Source organism: Eurosta solidaginis, chromosome 1 (genome assembly GCF_040869045.1).
Source record: "Eurosta solidaginis isolate ZX-2024a chromosome 1, ASM4086904v1, whole genome shotgun sequence".
In the NCBI taxonomy this organism is placed as follows: Eukaryota; Metazoa; Arthropoda; class Insecta; order Diptera; family Tephritidae; genus Eurosta; species Eurosta solidaginis.
The window spans coordinates 290,722,253-290,746,031 of NC_090319.1; the positions used below are offsets into that span (position 1 = coordinate 290,722,253).

The following is a 23,779-nucleotide window of genomic DNA, read 5'->3' on the forward strand; positions in this document are numbered from 1 at the left end:
TACCATATTAAGTAGAAGAAAATGAAAAAGTTCTGCAGGGCGAAATCAAAAGCTCTTGGAATCTTGGCCGGAATACTGTTGGTGGTATTATGTACATATATAAATAAATTAGCGGTACCCGACAGATGATGTTCTGGGTCATCCTGGTCCACATTTTCATCGATATCTCGAAAACGCCTTCGCGTATAAGGGCCAGTCCCTTTTAAACCCCTCATTAATACCTTTAATTTGATACCCATATCGTACAAAGCCATTCTAGAGTCACCCCTGGTCCACCTTTATGGCGATATCTCGAAAAGGCGTCCACCTATAGAACTAAACCCCACGCCCTTTTAAAATACTCATTAACACCTTTTGTTTAATACCCATATCGTACAAACACATTCTAGAGTCACCCCTGGTCCACCCTTGTGGCGATATATCGAAAAGGCGCCCACCTATAGAACTAAGGCCCACTCCCTTTTAAAATACCCATTAACACCTTTCATTTGATACCCATATCTTACAAATGCATTCTGGTCACCCCTGGTCCACCTTTATGGCGATAACTCGAAAAGGCATCCGCCTATAGAACTAGGACCCACTCCCTTTTAAAATACTCATTAACACCTTCCTTTGGTACCCATATCGTACAAACACATTCTAGAGTGACCTCTTGCCCACCTTTATGGCGATATCCCAAAATGGTCCACTCCATTTTAAAATACTTTTTAATACCTTCCATTTGAAACCCATGTCATACAAACACATTCCAGTGTTACCATAGGTTAATTTTTGAATGGTGATTTTCCCTTTTGTCTCCAAATCTCTTAGCTGAGTATGTATCGTTCGGTTACATGCGAACTTAGCCTTCCTTACTTGCTTATAACAAATAATAATAATTCTCAATATTATCGGTGAGTTACTTAAAATTCGACCTCTAAATTTCCACACTCCGCAAATTTTTTATACCCAGCTGTACTTGTACACAGGGTATTATAACTTTGATTGGATAATGGTTGGTTGTACAGGTATAAAGGAATCGAGATAGATATAGACTTCCATATATCGAAATCATCAGTATCGAAAAAAAATTTGATTGAACCATGTCCGTCCATCCGTCTGTCCGTCCATCCGTCTGTCCGTTAACACGATAACTTGAGCAAATATTGAGATATATTCACCAAATTCCGTACACGAGCTTGTATGGACCCAGGATAGATTGGTATTGAAAATGAGTGAAATCGGATGATAACCACGCCGACTTTTTATATATATAACGTTTTGGAAAATACAATGATTATTTAGTAAATAATACACCTACAATGTTGAAATTTGACGTGTGGACTGATATTGAGCCTCTTGATAAAAATTTGAAAAACATTTTTTAAATGGGCGTGACACCGCTAGCTCAACTCAATTATTACCTTTGGCAGCACTTGTAATATTTTTTAATAGGTATTTGTATCAAAACGAATAATATGCATTACTTAGTATCTTTTCTTTTACTACCTAGATTTTGCTCTAAACTTTGTCAATGTCATTAGCAACAATTTACTTAGTTCAACCACCAGTCACTTGACCATTTAATAAGTAAATACAAACGAAGGTGTCATACACCATGTACTCTTGACCATAAAAGTAATAACTCACAGACATCTTTAAAACATATCTAAGTACACAAAGTTCAGGTTCATTCTCTATACGTTTTTTATGTATTTAGTGATATACAGGGTGATTGAAATAATATGAATTTAGCGAAGCACCTTCGGTGAATCAAAAACTTAATAGGTCAGTATTTTTTCGCATATTATGCGCTAATTAATTGTAAACGTAAACAATTTTTGGCGTTTTCGGTTCTGTTTTGGAGTGATTCGCTTAGTGAACGTGAAGTTAGCGAAGCACCTTACAAAAAGCATATATAAAAGCGCGAAAAATTTTTTATCTTCGAATAGTTTGCGACAAATTATCGACCCATTAATATTTTGGTGCGCCGAAGATGCTTCGCTTACTTTACCATCATTGTAATGACGACTGTTAATGAGCGTAATTGACAGCTTCCGCACAACCAATTGGCTTTGGCAACCCAAGGTAACTAATGAAATGGGATGGTGGTTGACTGGGATGGTCTAGAAAGTTCAATGTTTACATATTAAGTCGTTCACGAGATGGTCGTATTGCATATATATCAAGCAAAGGACCAACAACAGCCATAATACTCCTCATATCCTTCGGGTAGTGTCTTTATCGCTACAACAACAACAACAAAATCGTTTATTTTAAAATGGCTATGATCGGACTCCCAAGTTAAATTGAGCTTGTGCCAATATCAAACACAATTTGACACAAAGAAGTCAGCCGCCTGAGCCAGATGGATAACAGACGGTTTTCCGAGGAGAATGAAGATTCTAAACCTTTTTCTCATAGCTAAGTGCTGAGTATAACAAACATTTTTAACTGGCAACGTACGCTTAATAAAGCATTAAATAAGGTACTCTAATATTTTTTTGTTCACGATTTTTAGCTCACCCAGTTTCTATGTATTGCCAGAACGAATGAGAAAAGGTTAAAAATGAGACTAACTATAGAAATAGAAAATGGGTAGACCATGTCGTATGAGTGACATCAATGGACATCATTTCTGAGTATGTTTACATACATACACATGTACGTATATGGGTGTGAGCGTCGTAGCGTACATGCTGGCTGCTTGACCACCTCATCGTACAATCAACATATGTAAAAAAAAGGTTTATTATGTTGAGCACAGTTTTTGTTGTTTTTTTCTTACTTTCACTTATAAGTATTTTCTATCAACTGAGTGGTTTCTGTTGCCTTTGTGGCATGCGCTTGTAAGTTTTTTAAAAGCGAAAATGTTAGTTAGGGGATAAATGGAAAAAACAAGTAATATGTGAGCATATATGTAGTTACATGGGAAGCATGTAGCTTAAATTAGGACGCATGATATGTACTTGTATTTATGTATAGTACATATATATGTTTTTAGATACCTGTATGCAGTGGCGTAACCAGGATTTTTCAAGGGGGGGGGAGTGGTATTAGCAATAATTTATTTTAAGTTAAATAGAAATTGAGACACACCGTAACTAGGTTTACCATCTGTGTGTATTTCTTTATAAATAAGCAATACTTACCATCATATACATATATATATGCATATACTTATGCAAAATCGTTTACTTCAAGGGAAATACTTGCATTATTTCAATTAAATTGTGTTATTATTCATTTATTTCAATTAAATTGAAAAGCTTTATTTAAAACTTTAATTCTGTCTGTTATAAAACGAAATTTAGTCTTCGCTCCTTAACACTCAATCTCTCAAAAATGGATCAGGTTCACTTTCAGATAAGCTTTTGCCCCGCTTAAAAAACACTCTAATATCCATTTTTAATTATTTTTCTCACTTTCGCACGTTTTGATTATTTTAATGAGGCGCTCTATTAATATGCGATAACTGAAAACATCACATTTGAATTTTTCAAGATTTGACAGCAGCTACAGGATTGTATTTCAAAATATGAGGATGCCAGATGTACTTGGTAACTTTTGAAAAGTGAGTTATCGTTATGTATCAAAAATCACGAATCTTAATTCATTACCAGTATTTACATACAATAATCTTTTTTTTTGCTAAAATCACGTGCACTTTTGATTTAAAATATTTGAAAATTGTTGAAGTGATTATATAGTTGGTTTCATGGAAGACTATCTCAGTTCAAATTTAGTCTAAGACTATATCAGTTCGTTTTATTTTTTAAAAATTAACACCTTTCGCTTGTTTGCTTAATTTTGTATTATTTAGTTTAATTTTATTTATTTTTGTATTATTTTATTTTGTTTATTTTTGTGTTAATTACTTAGGTTTTTATTTTTTTTTATTAATTCTATAAATAAAAATAAATAAAATAAGATAAACTAAACAAAAATAAAATAAAGTAAAATAATACAAAAATAAACCAAATTAAACAAAAAAATACAAAATTAGCAAACAAGCGAAAGGTGTCAGTTTTTCATAAATCAAAAGGAACTAGGAGATAGTCTTCGACGCAAATAAGCGAACTGAGCTAGTCTTCGACGCAAATAACGAACTGAGATAGTCTTCGTTGGGATCGACGATATGGAATTTCATGAGTACTGTATACTCTATGACAAAATTAAACATTAATATTACCTTCCCACGTACGTTCTTATATAGAGATTTTGATTTTCTCTTGTATTTTTTTGCTAAATCAGAAGGAAAATTGGTAATTTTAATATAAATTACGAAGTAAAATAAGAAGTTGAGCGACGAAGGGGGGAGGGCAATACTCCACCCCCCCCCCTCCCCCCCCCCCCCCTGGATACACCACTGCTTGCATGAAACCTAACGGAAAGCTTAAATAGAATGATCATTTTAAGTACTAGTTACGGTACTTTTTGAACCATCATAGCATGTTCAAGGTATAAAAAATAGATATTGAGAAATCTAAGAAGTTATTGACTGACCACTCAGTTTTCTTTGGGCAAACTTTCGAGGAGGAGTCACTTTCACCCAAGTGCAAGAAAATTCGTATCATATAAGACCATTCATTCGCTTCAACTAATTCATTCACTATAACTAATAGTTATACTATAGTTTTGTCACTATCTTTTCTCGCTATCCTTATTTTCATAGTTTTATTTCAAAAACTAATTCTTAGTAATAGGAAAATCAAAATAATTATTTTATTGTGGATTTTTTAATAACTATAATAACTATACCTCCGTGCTACTTATTTTTTTTTAATTTTCTAATAAATCGGTGATTCTGCTAATTCTCGAACAACGTAGTGAATAATTTTTGTAATCCTTTAGCGCGAATTATTATTAGTTATTTAATTTTGCGCGCTATTTATGTGAGTAAATGCGACGCAAACATTCACTGTGACATACATAATATGGGCGTCTGTTTCTAAAAGACTCAAAATCTTGAGAAAGTGTTAAGAATTTGTCACAAAGAATCTTAGTAAGTTAGTGGTTGTTATAATGCAAAAAGGTTAGCACGATTTCCATCATTAAGTATTTTGTTCTTCCATAAGAACGACGATTAGCTTAATTTTTTATGTGAAAGAAAATCTGAAATATTCTGTGAAAAAATATTGTAAAATCTCAATGCGAATTTTGAACGACCTATTACTCATACTTTGTTAGACTAAAATTAATTGGGCTAAAAAGCTTTCACTCAAAGAAAATCAGAAATATGTATATAAATAATTCAAAATTGCCACATGTTTTCAAAATAATCGACTCAAATTTTTTATGACTTTGTATGACAGATCGATAAACGAAGGGTTGCCATTGTTGAAGAAATAGTTTCCTTTCGACTACACCATGTGGAGGCTCCAGACACCACAAACTTGATGCATACAAATTTAGTTTTATTAATGTCCGATATATCGAAGGTTATGCTGTAATATTTAACCCATGACGTTAAAAAAAGAATTTAACTGACGAAACTCTATAAAAATTGTCACTGACATTTTCGTGTTAGCCATTGAATGTACTTCCGTCGAAAAAACTGGATGAAAATTACTGCATTTGTAAAAAAAAAAAAATAAAAAAAAAAAAAATGTATTTGTGCATATTTAAATGTATATATACAAATATAAATAGAGTGTGATGGATGCGTGATTTCATGGTCACTATTTATTCTGCTAGCTTTCCTTTATTTATTTATATGTGTAGAATTTTTCCAAAGTCTTTGAAACCTTTGTTATTCGTAAGAGTTCATGACAACTAAAAAGGTTTAAAATTAATCACCTGCAAACTTGAAATAATGAATGCGGTGCTATAAAAATGAGTATGAATCTAATTAATTATCATCTATTTGGGTGGCTTAATTACAAAGTTTAAATAATGAGTACGAACGTAATGCTAGTCAATGCATATTAATACATTTTGGTTTGAGTAGGTCGTTCTTATTAAAAAAAAAAAAACTAGGCGTTATAACAGCAAACTCCCTAAAGACAACCCACTTGTATAACTAATGTGGTGGAAAGGTTGAATTTGTTAGCCAAGTTAATGATATATGTAGCTAAAAAATGTGGCAGAGCATCTGTAAGATTGGTCATGAAGTTAAAGCTTTTGTGTGTGACCTAAATCTATTTTACTTTATAGCATAAGATTAAATTCAGGTTTTTCCGAGAATTTCAGTACAAAATTGGAGAATTTTGTTATCGACTTTTGAGCAATTTCCCTAAGGACAAGCCACTTGTATGACTGATGTGGCGGAAAGGTTGAATTTGTTAGCCAAATTAATGATATATGTAGCTAAAAAATGTGGCAGAGGATTGGTCAGGAAGTTAAAGCTTTTGTATGCGACCTAAATCTGTTTTACTTTTTAGAATAAGGTCCAATTCAGGGTTTTCCGAGAATTTCACTACAAACTAGCAGAATTGTGATATCGACTTTTGAGTAATTTCCCATGTAGCTAAAGTCTTCGGACATAAAACGTACTTTCAAACCCGATCACAATGCAATATGAGAGAAAAAAAACGTGTGCAAACTGCGGAATAGTAAATTCTCACCAATACAGAGACATGTAAACTGAAACGTAACATGGAGTTATATCAAAATACAATATTTTTGTTACAAAATTCTTCTAAATGTGTCTGAGATCGAGATATTAAAATAAAATAAATGTTAGGCGCGATAACCTCTAAAGGGTTTTTAGGCCGAGCTTCTCTTCCAATTTGCGTCGTGCTCCCTTTTAATTTTTCCTACAAATTGGCGGGACGGGACCTACTTGTTTTATGCCGACTCCGAACGGCTTCTGCGAGGAAGATGAGTTTTCACTGAGAGCTTTTCATGGCAGAAATACACTCGGAGTGCTTGCCAAACACTGCCGAGGGGCGACCTCGCTTAGAAAAATTTTCTTCTAATTGAAAAACATTATTTCTAAAATTTTGATGTTGCCTTGTCTGCTGCTTTTTAAAAATCAATAAATCTAGAATAACATCTAATGTCATAAAATAATAACCTACCGAAAAATATTGGGGCTTAGTCAGCATCCCTTAAAATCTGCACTCAAGAAAATAAAAGAGATACCTAGATCTTTTACTGGCTCACAGTTTTCTATCCAAAAACAAACCCCTGAGCAAAGCAAAATTCGCCAGTTCAAGGCATAGACCGCCTTGCGTAGGCAGAGTTAGTACCAATTAAATCTTGTTAGCATCTGTATATTATTAAAAATAGCCGTGTAATGTTTTATCAAATTTTCTCAACTAAATAGCTCCGCTTTATTTTTTGATAATTAAAAAAAAAAAAACTTACATGGATTGTCTATGAAAACCCATGACACATACATATATAGAGATGTAGTTCTACTTCTTTTCTTGGCCGCCATTGCCCCCATTTGACATAAATTGTGTTCTGGCATTCCCAGCGCTACCATTTCCTTGAAAAAAAAAAAAAAAATTAAACTGCTCAAAAAAATAATTTCGTTGTTAGTTGCCCTTGCCTATTTCATACAATAAAAGAAAGCGGAAAATATTTAAAATATGTAATTATTGTCTAAATTATAGAAAAAGTTACTAAGTAATGCTTAGGATTTCTTTAAACGAACCTATTTTTTGGCGCTCAACAAGCTGTTCTTGGCAGGTATTGAACTTAACAACAATCCAAAAACATAGACCTGTTCTAGTCAATTAACAGGCATCTTGTTACTAGTGTGATGGCTTATCCAATGTCCACGGTGCCCTACTATGTATCTGAGCGGCCTGATGTGTGCATTGAACAGTAATTGAAAGGAGCCTTCCCTTACGGGGGCACCATGCGTAGTAAGTAACACAGTAAAGTAGCAACAAGCGAGACGATGTGGAGAGAAGGGCAACTTTTTTTAAAATTATTGGCATATACAGTTTTTCAACTAGATATTTTTGGTTCTATCCGTATTTTTTTGAATAAACTTCTTACCCTGCAAAAATCGTTGGATCATGTGGTCCACTTGTGTCATACTGGAGTACTTCAAGGATTACTCTGATGTAATGCTGAGCTGGAGTATATGATCCAGTCCTAGGACATCGCAATGTAGATTGGACCATATTTTTTTTATGAATTGTGGTTAATTTTGGAGCATTCGCTTGATCCATAGCGAGTACTCCACACATGCACGCATGGAGTACTCGCGATTTTTGCAGGGTAGTAGTGGTTAGTAGTGTGATTTTAAAAAGCACTGCTCTCCTAAGAGGAGGATAAGAATTTTGCTTTACTATTTTAGTTGCAATTTAGCAGTTCATACTTTTTAACGCTTCTGTAAATATTTATACTTTTTACGTTGATAGTTGCAAAAAATACCTCATAAAAATTTAAAAATTTACATATTTTTTTTTTTTTTTTTTTTTGTTGAGTTGGTATCGCCTTATGACAAATTTGCTGTATCATGTGCAATTCAATCTCAAAAATATTTTCGCAAAAATACAAAAATTCGTAAATTTCAAAATGTTTGCATCTTTTCTTTTCGACGATTTTGCTCACTCTCATAGCGAACAGTTGAAGCTATGAAAAAATTTTTTATGCTAAATTTTTGTTCGAATTGGAATATTTTTGTTTGACTTATGGCATTAAGGGTAACAAAGAAACAGACGTATAACGCCCATTTTCAAAACTTGTTTAAGTTTTGTTCTTAGCTCAACCATACCACCACTGAGGTAGAATATCAGTCAAATGTAGTTAAATACCATAGAGTTATTGCAAACTTTCTAAAGGTAAGACCTTTAGGTAAAGTGGGCGTGGTCTTTAACCGATTATGATTATCTTCACTCAGTCTTTATAATTTGGCAAGGATAGTGCCTCTGCCAAATATCAGTGTAATTCTTTAAGGGCTTTTGATTTACGGCTTTTCAAACTTCCAAACGTTCTTCTTCTAAATGTGGGTAATGCCACGCCCATATTCCAAATTTTTTCTTGAAAGTATATTTTGCGTCATAAAACCAATTCACCTTTTTATTTTATTATTTTGGCGATATTCGTTTTTGAATTATCTAATTTTTTCCATTTTTCTATATTTTCGATATCGAAAAAGTGGGCGTGGTTATCGTTCGATTTCGCTCATTTTCAATAACAATCGATTCTCGGTCCAGGTAATCCGTATATCAAATTTGGTGAAGATATCTCAATATTTTCTCAAGCTATCCAGTTAACGGACGGACAGAAGGACGGAGGGACGGACACGGCTTAATAAATTTGTTTTTATACTGATGATTTTGATATATGGAAGTCTATATCTACATATCTCGATTCCTTTATAACTGTACAAAAAACCGTTATCCAATCAAAGTTATAACACCAGGTATACAAGTACAGCTGGGTAAAAAAATATTGTTAAAAATGTTATTTGTTAGACTAGAATTGATTGAACAACAAAACTGCATATTCAAAAAAAAAAAAAAAAATAAATAAATAAAAAATCCGGAAAACTCTAAATAAGTAATCGAATTTTTTAAAAAACTTGTTTGTTATTCGTTCGCCTGGTTCCAATTACAAAATTCACAGAAGTTTACGGAAGAAAAATTCGCTTGAAGAAATTTGATAAAAGTTGGCAAAGCTATTTTCGTATTCTCATCTTACTTCCCCTGCTTAGAAAGAGCTTTAAGTTATAGGAAAAAATTTCCAGGACACAATCCTGCTAATCCGCAGTCAACTGAACTTATTAATTATTTCGTTTCATTTATTTAATATTCTTCCTCTCTGCTTTAAGCTTATGAAGATTCCAATTAAGATTGAATCTTATTAAATAAATTATTTTTTTAGTACTGAATAAATACCGTACGCTTAAGTATGTATGTATGCCCAATAATAATGTGAAAAAAATCGATCAATCACTTGGGCATATATGTATGTATATTTAAATGCACTGTGTATGCATAAATCTTAATTTTTTATATACAAATCTATCACTGATTTATTTACCGTTAATATTTACATTTCATTTTGCCTGGGCATTTAATCAACCATTTCAGAAAATTATTTTCTGAGTTTGTTTATTTTTCTTTTTTTTCGTAATTGTAACTGCGTGTTGTAGCTCGATGAATGTATATGTGTGTGTCATATTAACGTATGTGAGCGCTTACATACATTAACGTTAGGGTGATCCTGGGATTGCGCATAGTTTTTTTAAATTATTAACGTGTAACAATATTTACTGAAGAAACGTAAACGTAATGGGCTAGGTAGGCAATTGAAAAGGAAAGTCCTCTCTCGGCAAACGAAAATCATACACTACAAGTCACTTATCGTACCAATCCTGCTATATGGTGCAGAAGCATGGACCATAACAACAGCAGATGAAGCGACTCTGGGAATGTTCGAGAGAAAAGTTCTTCGAAAGATTTATGGTCCTCTACACATTGGCGATGGCGAGTACCGAAGAAGATTTAACGATGAGCTGTACGAGCTATACGCAGACATCAACATAGTCCAGCGAATTAAAACGCAGTGGCTGCGCTGGCTAGGCCATGTTATGCGAATGAAAGATGACGCTCCGGCCAAGAAAGTGTTTCTATCGGAACCCGCCTATGGAAGCAGAGGTAGAGGGCGGCCCCCACTCCGTTGGAAGGACCAGGTGGAAAACGATTTAAACTCCCTTGGTGTTACAAATTTGCGCCGGTTGGAAGAGAGAAGGAGCGCGACTTGTTGGACGGCCATAACCGTTTAAACGGTTAAGCGCCAATTAAGTAAGTAAGTAATATAACAAATTATATTGATAAGCCATCGACTTTTTATCAAAGAGTTATCTGTACTTTATCGAATCTTTATCTTTCGTTACGTAAAAATTTTTCTCAGCCATAAGGATTTGTTATAGAAGGACGTTTTGTTATTGCATAATTACAAATTTATCATAGCTTTGTTATCACTTTGTTAGCGAGGGGATTTCGCTTTTTTTTCGAAAAGTTATCAGTTTTGCTCGAAACGCCGTCTTTTATTTATCGATAAGTTATCGATGGGTAGATAGAGTGTATTAGCATGGTGATCAAAATTATGCATAATGAATCTAATAAGGCGCTACAGCCCTTCGAAGCAGCTGAATGGTACAATGGGAATTAATAGAAGATTTGCATCAACAACGGGAATTTAGAATGGCTGAAGATAGTTGCTTCGGACCCTCGAAACAAGAAGGCACACGGTTGAGGTTGGTGGAGACGGTACTGATACTCACGAAAACCAAATTCCAAGGTTTAGGTACCACGTATGGTGAAGACGGCGGATACACTGAAATACTGCATCATAAAAATCCGTATATATAAACCATATTGGAAGTTGCTACATGTATATTGACCCACGGCTGGAAGTAATCGCTACACCCTCCAAATTATTAAGTAATTGGAGGATGCGTTGCACACAAAAGTGGAGTGAATTTCTTAAGGTGCTGGCCGTATTTACATATTTGCGCCTGAGAAAGAAAAGTTCTCTGACCACAGTAACCAAAATAAGCTGAAAGCAGGGGAGGTAGAAAAGCACCCCGAGAAGCTGAAAGGAGCGACAAATGATAGGGCATAGGTGCAGTGGTCAAAGTATTGGACGCGGAAAATCAGTTGAATAGTTTAATCGATCTTAACAATTAGCTTAAAGCAAGGAAGGTAGAAAGAGACCTAGAGAAACTGGAAGAGCTGTCAAACGACGAAAGCATAGCAGCAGAAGGAGAGGTATTTGTGGTAGCAACATAGCTCAACGATACTGCGAGTCTTAAAAATAATAATAAGACGCTACGAGACGAGGAGTCAGAAACAGATCTCCAAAACCTGAAATTAGCGACAAAGATCCATTGCGTGGCGGAGAATTTGGAAAAGAGCTTCACGGCACTGCGAATCGTACAGATAAACCTCTAACACAGCAAAGTGGCATGGAGCGAGATTTTCCTTACTCTTGAGGATGATTCGTTTTTATGTATCTGATAAAAGAAGCATAGCTCTCACGTGGAGGAAGGTTTTCTGAACTCACCACTCGCGGATTCAGCATTTATAACGCAAAGACTGCAAGCACGGTTAGAGCTGCAGTCATGGTCAGGAAACACCTATACACGTGTATACCAACTAACTTCAGCAACAAAGACCTATCGATGGTCGTCCTTACATCTTGCTACATGGAGTTTAACATAGAAGCCCTACCAGAAGAAATGCAAAAGGCTGGTGTATCAAGAAGCATGCAAAGGATAGTTTGTCAAAGGCACATGTGCGATTGTACATTTCAGTGTGTGGGGAGGGGAGGGGACGATATTAACGATATAGTCCCTTTTTTTGGTATATATAACAGAGTAGTCTACAGGTGGCTAACAGCGTAGCGTTCCCACATATGTTAAGCCAACGTCAAGTAGCGTGTTTGATATCACATTGAGCTCTGCCTATAATATATCAGAATATGAATGGAGTTGTCAAAGATAGGCCATCTTTATCAGACCATCCATATGTCAGCTGCAGCATCTCTTTGAGTGGTTGCAGAAGGAGAAAGCCTTTAGGATTTCTTAGACAACGGACTGGTAAAAATTCTAAAATCATATAGTGGGAAGAGTGGGGAACCCTTAAGATGCTGCCATCGCATGGAGTCGAGTCGGAGCCTGTTTTTCAGTTTTCAGAAACATAAAAGGGTCTACCTTTTGCACTATGCACTTAAATGCATATTATACACTTTGTTTATACGGATAATTGATGTTTTAATGATGCACTTGCTTAATGTTTACTTATTACCCTATTTGGTTTATTATATTTAACAAGGGAATGTGTTTTGTAAATACGTACATATGTTGTTGAAAATATTTTTTTTCACTTGCAGATTTATTTACTCATATGTATCTATATATATAAATTTTATTTTATTTATACGCTTTTATATTAAAATTTGTGTGCATTTAATGTCCATACTCACAAACCTTTTGACAATTATATTTGCGGCTGTAATTATTATCATTACATTAAACTGAGTATTTTATGAAATGGTATTTGTTTTTTTTTTTTTTATTTTTTGTTTACAGTGTTCATTAATATGTTCGATTTATTTGTGTAGCTTACACAACTTTCACATTTCATCTTTGTATTAAGTTATTAATGGAAATATGCTGAAAATATAAGAAGTGTTGCTATGCGTATCAAATGATTTATGATATAAAAGTAATAAGTTTTTTTTCTGAAACATCGAAATTATTATACATAGTTTGCTTGTCTAACTGTAGCTTCATCTATTTTACTATGCTATGAATATGAGGACCGGCGAGGCCGGCAGAGCTTCGAATACAAACGCAACCTTTTTTCTTGTAGTATGTGTATAGGGAGAGAGTTCATCTCTGACATCTTTATTGCTTGAAGTACAAGCTCGAACTGATTGTCTTTTCACTTTGCAGAATCATCCTCGCTGTGCTCATACGGAATGTAGGTGAACGCGGAATAGTTTCCGAAGCTCTTGAGGATACCATAGATGTAGATCATATATGTGGTCACTAATAAGATAAGGGTGGTTACTGTTAATCCTATACCGTATGTAGGCCAAAATCCGCCGCAGTAACCTACAAAAAGACATTCTTCTCGTGGAGTAAGTACTTTCGATACAAAGATTCAAAACTATAGCAGACACAAATACGTGTCACCGAGAATTGCATAGAGGCTTATCACAATAAGATTATTTGGAATCAGAAAAAACGAAGTCAACTTTCGTTTTGAAGTAGCGTAGCTTACTGTCTAAAAATATTTTGATAGACTTAAGCTCACTATCACTACCACTGGTGACAGGATAAGTATTGGTCGATATGATATAATGAAATCGGTTAATTCCAACTTGCGTTAAAATAAAAGTAGCGTTGCATACTTCAGCAATGGAAAGGAAGGGATTTTGAATGGACCCGCAGGTGTAAGGCAACAAATTCATACACACGAAGGGAAGACCGTCTGTGGGGCTGTTGTTGTATCAGTTAAGTCTATGCTCAGGCGTAATGTCGTCAGTGAAACTCTTGCCATGGGATAAGTATTCAAAATGACTAGCAGTGGCCCTCCTCGCGAACAGATCATTCCACACCTGCTAGTGATACTCAAGGAAGTCCTGGAAATTTTCAGAGAAAAAAGATCGAGGGTAGTCGCTAACGCTGAAAAATTATTGATGCTGACCACAAGTTAATTTGGTTCCAACCATTGGTGAACTTGTGGAAGCAACATTATTGTGAGGCAAAATATTTATGGACGTGAAGCGTTAATTAGTTGCGAAGAGAAAAAACTTTGGCACTTTTCTAAGTTTTATTTTTATACTCAGTTGAGCAGAGCTCACAGAGTATATTGAGTTTGATTGGATAACGGTTGGTTGTACATATATAAAGGAATCGAGATAGATATAGACTTCCATATATCAAAATAATCAGAATCGAAAAAAATTTGATTGAGCCATGTCCGTCCGTCCGTCCGTTAACACGATAACTTGAGTAAATTTTGAGGTATCTTGATGAAATTTGGTATGTAGGTTCCTGAGCACTCATCTCAGATCGCTATTTAAAATGAACGATATCGGACTATAACCACGCCCACTTTTTCGATATCGAAAATTTCGAAAAACCGAAAAAGTGCGATAATTCATTACATAAGACAGATAAAGCGGCGAAACTTGGTAGATGAGTTGAACTTATGACGCAGAATAGAAAATTAATAAAATTTTGGACAATGGGCGTGGCACCGCCCACTTTTAAAAGAAGGTAATTTAAAATTTTGCAAGCTGTAATTTGGCAGTCGTTGAAGATATCATGATGAAATTTGGCAGGAATATTACTCCTATTACTATATGTACGCTTAATAAAAATTACCAAAATCGGAGAAGGACCACGCCCACTTTAAAAAAAAATTTTTTTTAAAGTAAAATTTTAACAAAAAATTTAATATCTTTACAGTATATAAGTAAATTATGTCAACATTCAACTCCAGTAATGATGTGGTGCAACAAAATACAAAAATAAAAGAAAATTTTAAAATGGGCGTGGCTCCGCCCTTTTTCATTTAATTTGTTTAGGATACTTTTAACGCCATAAGTCGAACAAAAAATAACCAATCCTTTTGAAATTTGGTAGGGGCATAGATTTTATGACGTTAACTGTTTTCTGTGAAAATGGGCGGAATCGGTTGATGCCACGCCCAGTTTTTATACACAGTCGTCCGTCTGTCCTTCCGCATGGCCGTTAACATGATAATTTAAGCAAAAATCGACATATCTTTAATGAACTTAGTTCACGTGCTTACTTGAACTCACTTTATCTTGGTATAAAAAATGAACGAAATCCGACTATGACCACGCCCAATTTTTCGATATCGAAAATTACGAAAAATGAAAAATATACCATAATTCTATACCAAATACGAAAAAAGGGATGAAACATGGTAAGGTAATTGGATTGCTTTATTGACCCGAAATATAACTTTAGAAAAAACTTTATAAAATGGTTGTGCCACCTACCATATTAAGTAGAAGAAAATGAAAAAGTTTTGCAGGGCGAAATAAAAAACCCTTAAAATCTTGGCAGGTATTACATATATAAATAAATTAGCGGTATCCAACAGATAATGTTCTGGGTCACCCTGGTCCACATTTTGGTCGATATCTGGAAAACGCCTTCACATATACCACTACCACCACCCCCTTTTAAAACTCTCATTAATACCTTTAATTTGATACCCATATCGTACAAACAAATTCTAGGGTCACCCCTGCTCCACCTTTATGGCGATACCTCGAAACGGCGTCCACCTATGGAACTAAGGAATACTCCCTTTTAAAATACTCATTAACACCTTTGGTTTGATACCCATATTGTACAAACAAATTTTAGGGTCACCCCTGGTCCACCTTTATGGCGATATCTCGAAAATGCGACCACCTATACAACAACCACCACTCCCTTTTAAAACCCTCATTAATACCTTTAATTTGATACCCATATCGTACAAACACATTATAGAGTCACCCCTGGTCCACCTTTGTGGCGATATATCGAAACGGCGTCCACCTATAGAACTAAGGCCCACTCCCTTTTAAAATACTCATTAACACCTTTCGTTTGATGCCCATATTGTAAAAACAAATTCTAGGGTCACCCCTGGTCCACCTTTATCGCGATATCTTGAAACGGCGTCCGCCTATGGAACTAAGGATTACTCCCTTTTAAAATACTCATTAACACCTTTCTTTTGATACCCATATTGTACAAACAAATTCTAGTGTCACCCCTGGTCCACCTTTATGGCGATATCTCGAAACGGCGTCCACCTATGGAACTAAGGATTACTCCCTTTTAAAATACTCATTAACACCTTTCATTTGATACCCATATCGTACAAGCGCATTCTAGAGTCACCCCTGGTCCACCTTTATGGCGATATCTCGAAAAGGCGACCACCTATACAACAACCACCACTCCCTTTTAAAACCCTCATTAATACCTTTAATTTGATACCCATATCGTACAAACACATTCTAGAGTCACCCCTGGTCCATCTTTATGGCTATATCCCTAAATGGCGTCCACCTATAGAACTATGGCCCACTCCCTCATAAAATACTCTTTAATGCCTTTCATTTGATACGCATGTCATACAAACACATTCCAGGGTTTCCCTCGGTTCATTTTCCTGCATGGTTATTTTCCCTTATGTTGTCACCATAGCTCTCAACTGAGTATGTAATGTTCGGTTACACCCGAACTTAACCTTCCTTACTTGTTTTATCTGTATTTAATTAGCGAGACATGCTCATATTGCTTTATGCAATTGTTTTTGTTATTGATATTAGAGAAATATTATAAGCAAATGTTTCTGAATTTCACTTCTTCATCAGCTTACTCCTCGGGACCTGAGTATTGAACTCGATATCTCCAAAATTCATACTCTATACTAGTGTAAATGGAGATGCCTTTATCCACTCAGTGATATGAATGCCCCGCTGCTCGCTTTGAAATTGGTCTCTAAGTGTTGCCTTTTTGTTGCTATTCATTTATTCACGATTTGTGTACATACTAATCTTACTACTTCTACTCCTTTTTAAACCAAATTGTGTGAAATTATTATAGGCGCGCTATAAGAGCTTTGTAACATTGCGTTTATATTTTAAGCAGTATTTCCGCTGTGCACAAATTTATCAACATTTGTTTTTTTTTTTATTTTTTTTTTCAGACGCTAAATTCGCGTAAAGTCAGCGAAGCTGCCTCGCAAGTAATGGCAGGAATGTATCCGATCGGGAAAAAAAACACTTAAAAAAGAGTGATCAACTTATCTTATTTTGTTGACTTTCCGACAGGGTGGATAAATCGATTTTCGTTCGACACTGATGATGGCTCAACGCCGAAACCTGTTTGTCTCAAAACAAAATTTGACAAGGTATGACGGAAAATCGTTCCAGTATACATCAGTGATCAACTTCTTTTTTATTTTTTTTTTTTTTGCATATAAATTAGAGACTAATATGCAAGAAAATATCATCTATGTCTCATGTACTGTCGGTGACGACCAGAGTTAAGCATAAATACACTTTGCTGATATGTCCAGCGCCCCGTTTAAGAGTTATCCCTTTTCAGTTCCATTTCAACATATTTATCTCTCTTGCTTCGGGGCATGTAGTTTCTTCCTAAGAAAGCAGCGTCATTTCGTTTGGCAGTATATCGATTGAGGACATTCCTGCTTTTACTACCGCTGCGTCAAAAAATCAAAAACTAAATGGGAGTGACTTAATGCAACGGATGTATGACAAGTACTCTATGGCCATGTGCCAAACAGGAGTGCCAGCGTAATGAGCCTTACGATATTTTGCGCACTCTTTTTGTATCTCATTTTTCCTTAGTTTTATATTAAATATTTATATTAATTTTCAAATGTGAAAAAACTTCACCTATCAACGTTATTCGCACGATTTTGCTAACGAAAACTTTGTTAGTTTAATAAATTTTTCCAATCTGAAAATCTCGCGTCTAGTCCGATTTCGTTAATTGTTCTTCAAATAATTCCTTATAGTAAAGGCAATCTCTCTGCCGAATTTTGTTACGATAGGTTTAACGATTTTTGATTTATGATTAATAATATTTGTACAATTAATTTTATCACAAGTGGGCGGTGCCACGCCCATTTTAAAAACATTTTTCAAAATTTTATCAAGAGTCTTAACGTCAGTCCAGACGTCAAATTTCAACATTCTAGGTGTATTATTTACTAAATAATCCGGTTTTATGTGTGTTCCAAAATGTTATATATATAAAAAGTGGGCGTGGTTATCATCCGATTTCGTTCATTTTCAATACTAATCTATTCTGGGTCGAGATAAGCTCTTGTACCAAATTTGGTGAAGATATCTCAATATTTACTCAAGTTATCGTGTTAACGGACAGACGGACGGACGGACATGGCTCAATCAAAATTGTTTTCGACACTGATGATTTTGATATATGGAAGTCTATATCTATCTCGATTCCTTTATACCTGTACAACCAACCGTTATCCAATCAAAGTTAATATACTCTGTGTGCAAAGCACGCTGAGTATAAAAACTAAAAGAAAGACGCAGGGCTAAGTTTCTGGGTCCACCATTACCAGAACATTCCCACGTTTAATCCCTCAAGCCAAGAGATCTACTAGGTTTCTTCATGGAATTCGGCTGGTATGAGGTGCTGACCATTGGTCGCTGTGCAATCTTCAATAAATTATTTTTCTATCTAACGGAGAAGGAACGAACTAATCGTGCTTGACTGTGTCAGAACAGGCCGTCCTATGATGAGTATTAATGGAGTTCAGAATAGTGGTAGTTATATGCACTTTACGGAAGTCATGCTGATGGCTAGATAACTGAAGAATTTCATTTAATTGAGAGAATCATAAGGGTTTAAACGTTTTTTTTTACTGAATAATATCCGTAGATACTGGCTGGATTTCCTTTCTTTGGTAGTGAGTTCATCTGTGTAATTCTCTGTTGTTCTGGACTGGCAAAGGCTTCTAACGAAAAGTATAAAAAATGTGCTCGGCTTCTGGTGCCCTCGTGGACAAGGTGTTTTGGCATCGACATAAGTTTTCCGTCGGGGTTTATTGATGTGGAAGGCTTAGCCTTTTCAATGGCTTCTTTAACCTCTGTTGAGGTAACGCTGAGGGTCGACTCGTCATGCTTGTGTATATGGGGCCGTTGATTTGGACGATATCTACCATTGTCAACTGAAGTATGCATTGGAAATTGGCTACAGAAAGCACTATCTCGAAAAAGTTATTCAAATACTAACTAGTATGAATAACACCACGAGGTTATAGTTAATGAACTAGAATGTTTGCTGAGTACTTTGGCTTTTGACTGCAGGGATGTAACTACGGCCATATGCCATGGGGTATGTGTAACCTTTATATGTGGAATGAACTGACAATATTCACGGTAGCTCGTTATCAATATATCTTCTTAGCAGATATCTACAATGAATTTTTTTTGTAAACTGTAAGCTGATATCAATCTCGTGATTACCACAAATATTTTCCGAAAACTAAAGTGTGTTTACTTAATTATTTATTAATCATTAATATAAATATAAAACTTTCAATTCACTATTTCTACCAGTAACTGTAATATCAATTCTCCTTAAATAACTATTCATAACATTATATCTCTTTATTAATTCCAGATTAAAATTCAATGCGCAAAGCTTGATTAAAAAACTTCAATGTCACCTAACTGCAACACCCCGTCAAGTGTTAACACGATGCGCTGCTTAGCACTAGAATAGTCACCCAACTGTTAACCACATCAACACACAATCAGGCAGGAAACGACAACTGCGCCAGTTGTACTTTAATTGAAAGTGCGGTACTGGTATAAAGTAGAAAGCAAACATTGAATTAAATAACAAAGTGCAAAACGGAAAACGTGGCATTGATGCAGTAAAAACGTTGTTGGCACTCAAAGTAAATAACAAATAATGAACAACAAACAATACTTCCTGCAAAAAAATAACAATCAAAATCTGACAATAGAAATTTTCCAATAAAAAGCAGTAGGACGAAAAAAAAAAAATTGATATGTACTTAACTACATATATAAATATATAAATGTAAGAGGTATCACACGTGTGCAAATAATAATTGCAGAACAGGAAACAGCACTAACAAAAAAAAAGTATCCTCGTATTGATGGTATGCGTTCCACTTAAAAAGTAAATAAATCAAAATTGAATGGGCAATTCGTAACAAATAGATATAATAAGGAAAAACAAAAAAATATTCTAAGAATTGTTTGTGTAATCATAAAAACTTTGATCACTGTATGTACAAATTTTTTACAACGAGTTAATTAGAACGGACTAACTATAGAGTTGGGGATATAAGTTAGGCGCAAATTCATTTTTTATTTCATAAATAATTTTTTTTTTCCTCTACGAAGAAAAGTTTTACCTTCCTTCCAAAAGCTGGTGAGAGCTCCCACGTACGTAATATAGACTTCATACCAATCAGTCTTTCATTGCATATTCTATAAATCTTGCAGGAAAGAATACCAGCGAGCTACAATTATTCATCTTTTAAGGTTATTAGTGGACTAACCATAAAATGAGTATTAGTGCATATGCAAACAAAGAATTTCAAACACTTATATCCACTAACACACATTTACATAGCCATGCTTCGTAAAATGAATAACCGCTCATAAGCCACGAAGCAGATCAGTAGCCAATTGTCTTATTAAGAAAGAAAGTCAACTCTGTTATACGAAAACACTAATTGGAGTAGGTAAGACCAACAGTGCAACAAAATGAATAAAGTCATATCAGTCTTCTGACGCTAGCAACACAACGATGTACACGAAACTAAACTGAATATGGCGCCAAATTAAAACCGATGATAAACGAAGTATACAGTGTATTAAACACGAAATCAACGTGCTACTGAGTTAAAGCGACTACGACATCAGTTTATACTCAACAATGTCATATATGTATGTATGAGACATATGTGTTACGGGGCACTCGTATGTATTTTCTATTTTATGTGCAACTCACTCATAGTATTTATCTGTACTTGACTAAGTACATATTTAGACACAATTTTTTGGCTCATGACTAAGTGCACTAATTTTATTAATACTCTAAGCAGATCTCTGAAGCATACCATGCGGATTGTTATCGGCGTAAAAAAAACTAATACAAAAGCAGATGAAGGGCAGTTCAGTTATGCCAACGTTAAATTTTGTGTTTAAAAATATATAATGATATCAGAAGAAAGAGAAAGATTTAAGGCCTACGATGGGCTTCCTAACTTGACAATACCTTCTGGCGTCACATGCTTATAAGATAGACCTTGTCAGTAACACCAAATGTAAGAAGTACAATCTGCAGTAAGAAAATCAACCGTTTTTGTATTCGTGTCCTGCGCGCTCACCAGCACAAGGATGGAGCTATTAGGGGCGACAGATTTGCCACGTCTCGAGGCGGCAATTTAGCTGAATCCGGGAAAACTTCTATTTGCCAAGAGTACGGAGTTATTCTTTAATATATGTAAGTCCTGGCAACTGATTGGAGTTAAAAAGTTTGATCCTCAAACAAGTTCTGGTAACACTATAGATTGGCATATTTTTTTGTGATTGTGGGTACAAATACACGCCCATATCTGCGATGGTAACCAATAACGCAGAAATTTATGTGAAATTGCAATCAGACGAAGGCAAAGTTTTGAGAATAGGACAACCGAAAAAAATCGCTAGAGATGCAAAAGGAATGGCAAACAGTTGATTTCGGGTATCTCCAGAAATTTTCGGTCATACGTACAGCAACGGTTAAAAGGATAACAATTTTCTAACTGTCATTGATATAAGTATGTACTGTTTAAAACACAGATACAAACAAAGTAACTATTAGCACCTTATGAGAATTTTTATACCCAGCTGTTTAGGGTTTCTATTATATTATACTTTTTACCTGTTAACTTTATATATTGTAACGAATTTTGTACAGTTCCGCTTATTTGCAATCTTCTACTAACGTTCGAATCACGAAACTGTTGAATAACTAACTCCACTATTCAGTAATGCAAAATGGCTTTTATTAAAGTACTTCACAATAACACTTATACTTCGCAACTGATAGCTTGCTTAAATCAAACTGACTTGTCGTGCCTCAACTTTTGCTGCTTTTATACTGTTTGGTTTCCTCGTTGGCATATTTCTAGGCGCTTCTGTTTCTAGAATTTACTAGTTAGTTACCAGCTATAAAATTACCAGCTATAACTATGTTTATAGCTTCTCATATGCGCGTGTATATGATACTTGCACAAATTATTTCCTACTATAGGGAGTATCTCAGATATATTCATGAGTTTGTGCGATGCTCTCCGTTGCCTGTATGGACATATGTATAGACATTATGATTGATTTATTGATGTGCATACAAGTCACTGCTAAGTGTTGGCTTAGATATGATAGTATCCCTTAGTGTTGCTAATATCCGTCACACTGCACTCCACCTAAGTCTGATTGTCGCTATCAGACAAATGTCTCGATCTAAACGCTGCCAGGCTTTCCAAATGAACCACTTTCATTTTGGTTCGTTGTTTGCCAAAGGTTTGTATGCGGTACACTACATCGTTGATCCGTTTTACAACTTTGTATGGGCCTTCCCAATTACACTGCAATTTCGGAACAAACCTTTTTTTCGTTGTGGGTTGTATAACAGCACCAAATCTCCTTCCTGAAAACCTTCCGAATTAATTGCTTTATCTTTACTGGCTTTCATCTTGTCACTCATAATCTTTGCTCGCTGCCTTACCAGATCGTGTATCTCTTTCAGCTCTTCTTCCAAGACACCAGTGGAGTTTTTGACATTTCTCTCCGCATCGGCATCTATTCCATACTTCAATTCAGCTGGTATTCGAAGGTCATAGCCAAAAATAACCTTTGCGGGAGTTTGGCCCGTTGTCTCATGCACTGCCGATCGGTAAGCCATCAAGAATAATGCTATGTGTGTATCCCACTCCTTATGGTACTTGTCTACTACTTTCCTTAAATGCTCCTCCAAGGTTCTATTGAAACGTTCCACCATACCATCGGACTGAGAATAGAAATGTAGTTGTCCGTGTTTTTCGGATGCCCAACTTCTTACACATTTCTTGGAACACAGCTGATTTAAAATTCCTGCCTTGGTCAGAATGTAACTCCATTGGTACACCAAACCTTGCAACCCAATCGTTTGTAACCACTTCTGCTTCTGCTTCCGCTTCTTGGTTTGGGATTGGGTATACCTCTGGCCATTTACTGAAATAATTTATAACCACCAGTACGTATTTGTTTCCGCGGTTGCTAGTAGGAAATGGACCTTTGACATCCATGGCGATCCTTTCAAATGGTGCACCTGAAATATACTGCTTCATCGGGCCATGACTTCGTGTTTTGGGCCCTTTCGCTCTGTTGCAAACCTCGCAGTTGGTGACCCACTCAGTGACCGACTGACGGTTACCAAGCAAGATGACCTCCACTTGGACCGTTATGTAGTTCACTGAGAACGTCGGGAATCCTTTTCCTTGGAACAGCTATCAGTTTCCTCTTACTTTGACCATCCTCGCTCTCCCATACTCGATGCAAGCAACCGGATATCAACTCTAAACTGTTCCACTGTGCCCAATATGATTTCGCAATGGGACTCTCTGCTGACATCTCCTCTCTATTTGGTCTTTCGTTTCTTTCGAGCCCTTACATAACATGTGACAGATCTATATCTTGGAGCTGACACTTCTTTAGTTGTTCCTTGTTCCATTCATCCGTACACGTTATAGTCATTAACCGGACATCTATAATGTCT

At 35.5% G+C, this 23,779-nt stretch overlaps 1 protein-coding gene across 7 annotated transcripts in view; it reads left to right on the plus strand.

Annotated features, from left to right (window-relative positions):
• Window positions 1-23,779, plus strand: part of side-IV (sidestep IV) — a 502,822-nt gene that overhangs the window by 210,320 nt on the left and 268,723 nt on the right. For 6 of the 7 annotated variants that reach the window (XM_067761095.1, XM_067761090.1, XM_067761091.1 and 3 more), the window contains one exon: window positions 19,622-20,129. The gene's annotated coding sequence lies outside the window, so the exon portion shown is untranslated. The remainder of the gene's footprint in view (window positions 1-19,621; window positions 20,130-23,779) is intronic. The other variant, XM_067761096.1, reaches the window with a different exon arrangement.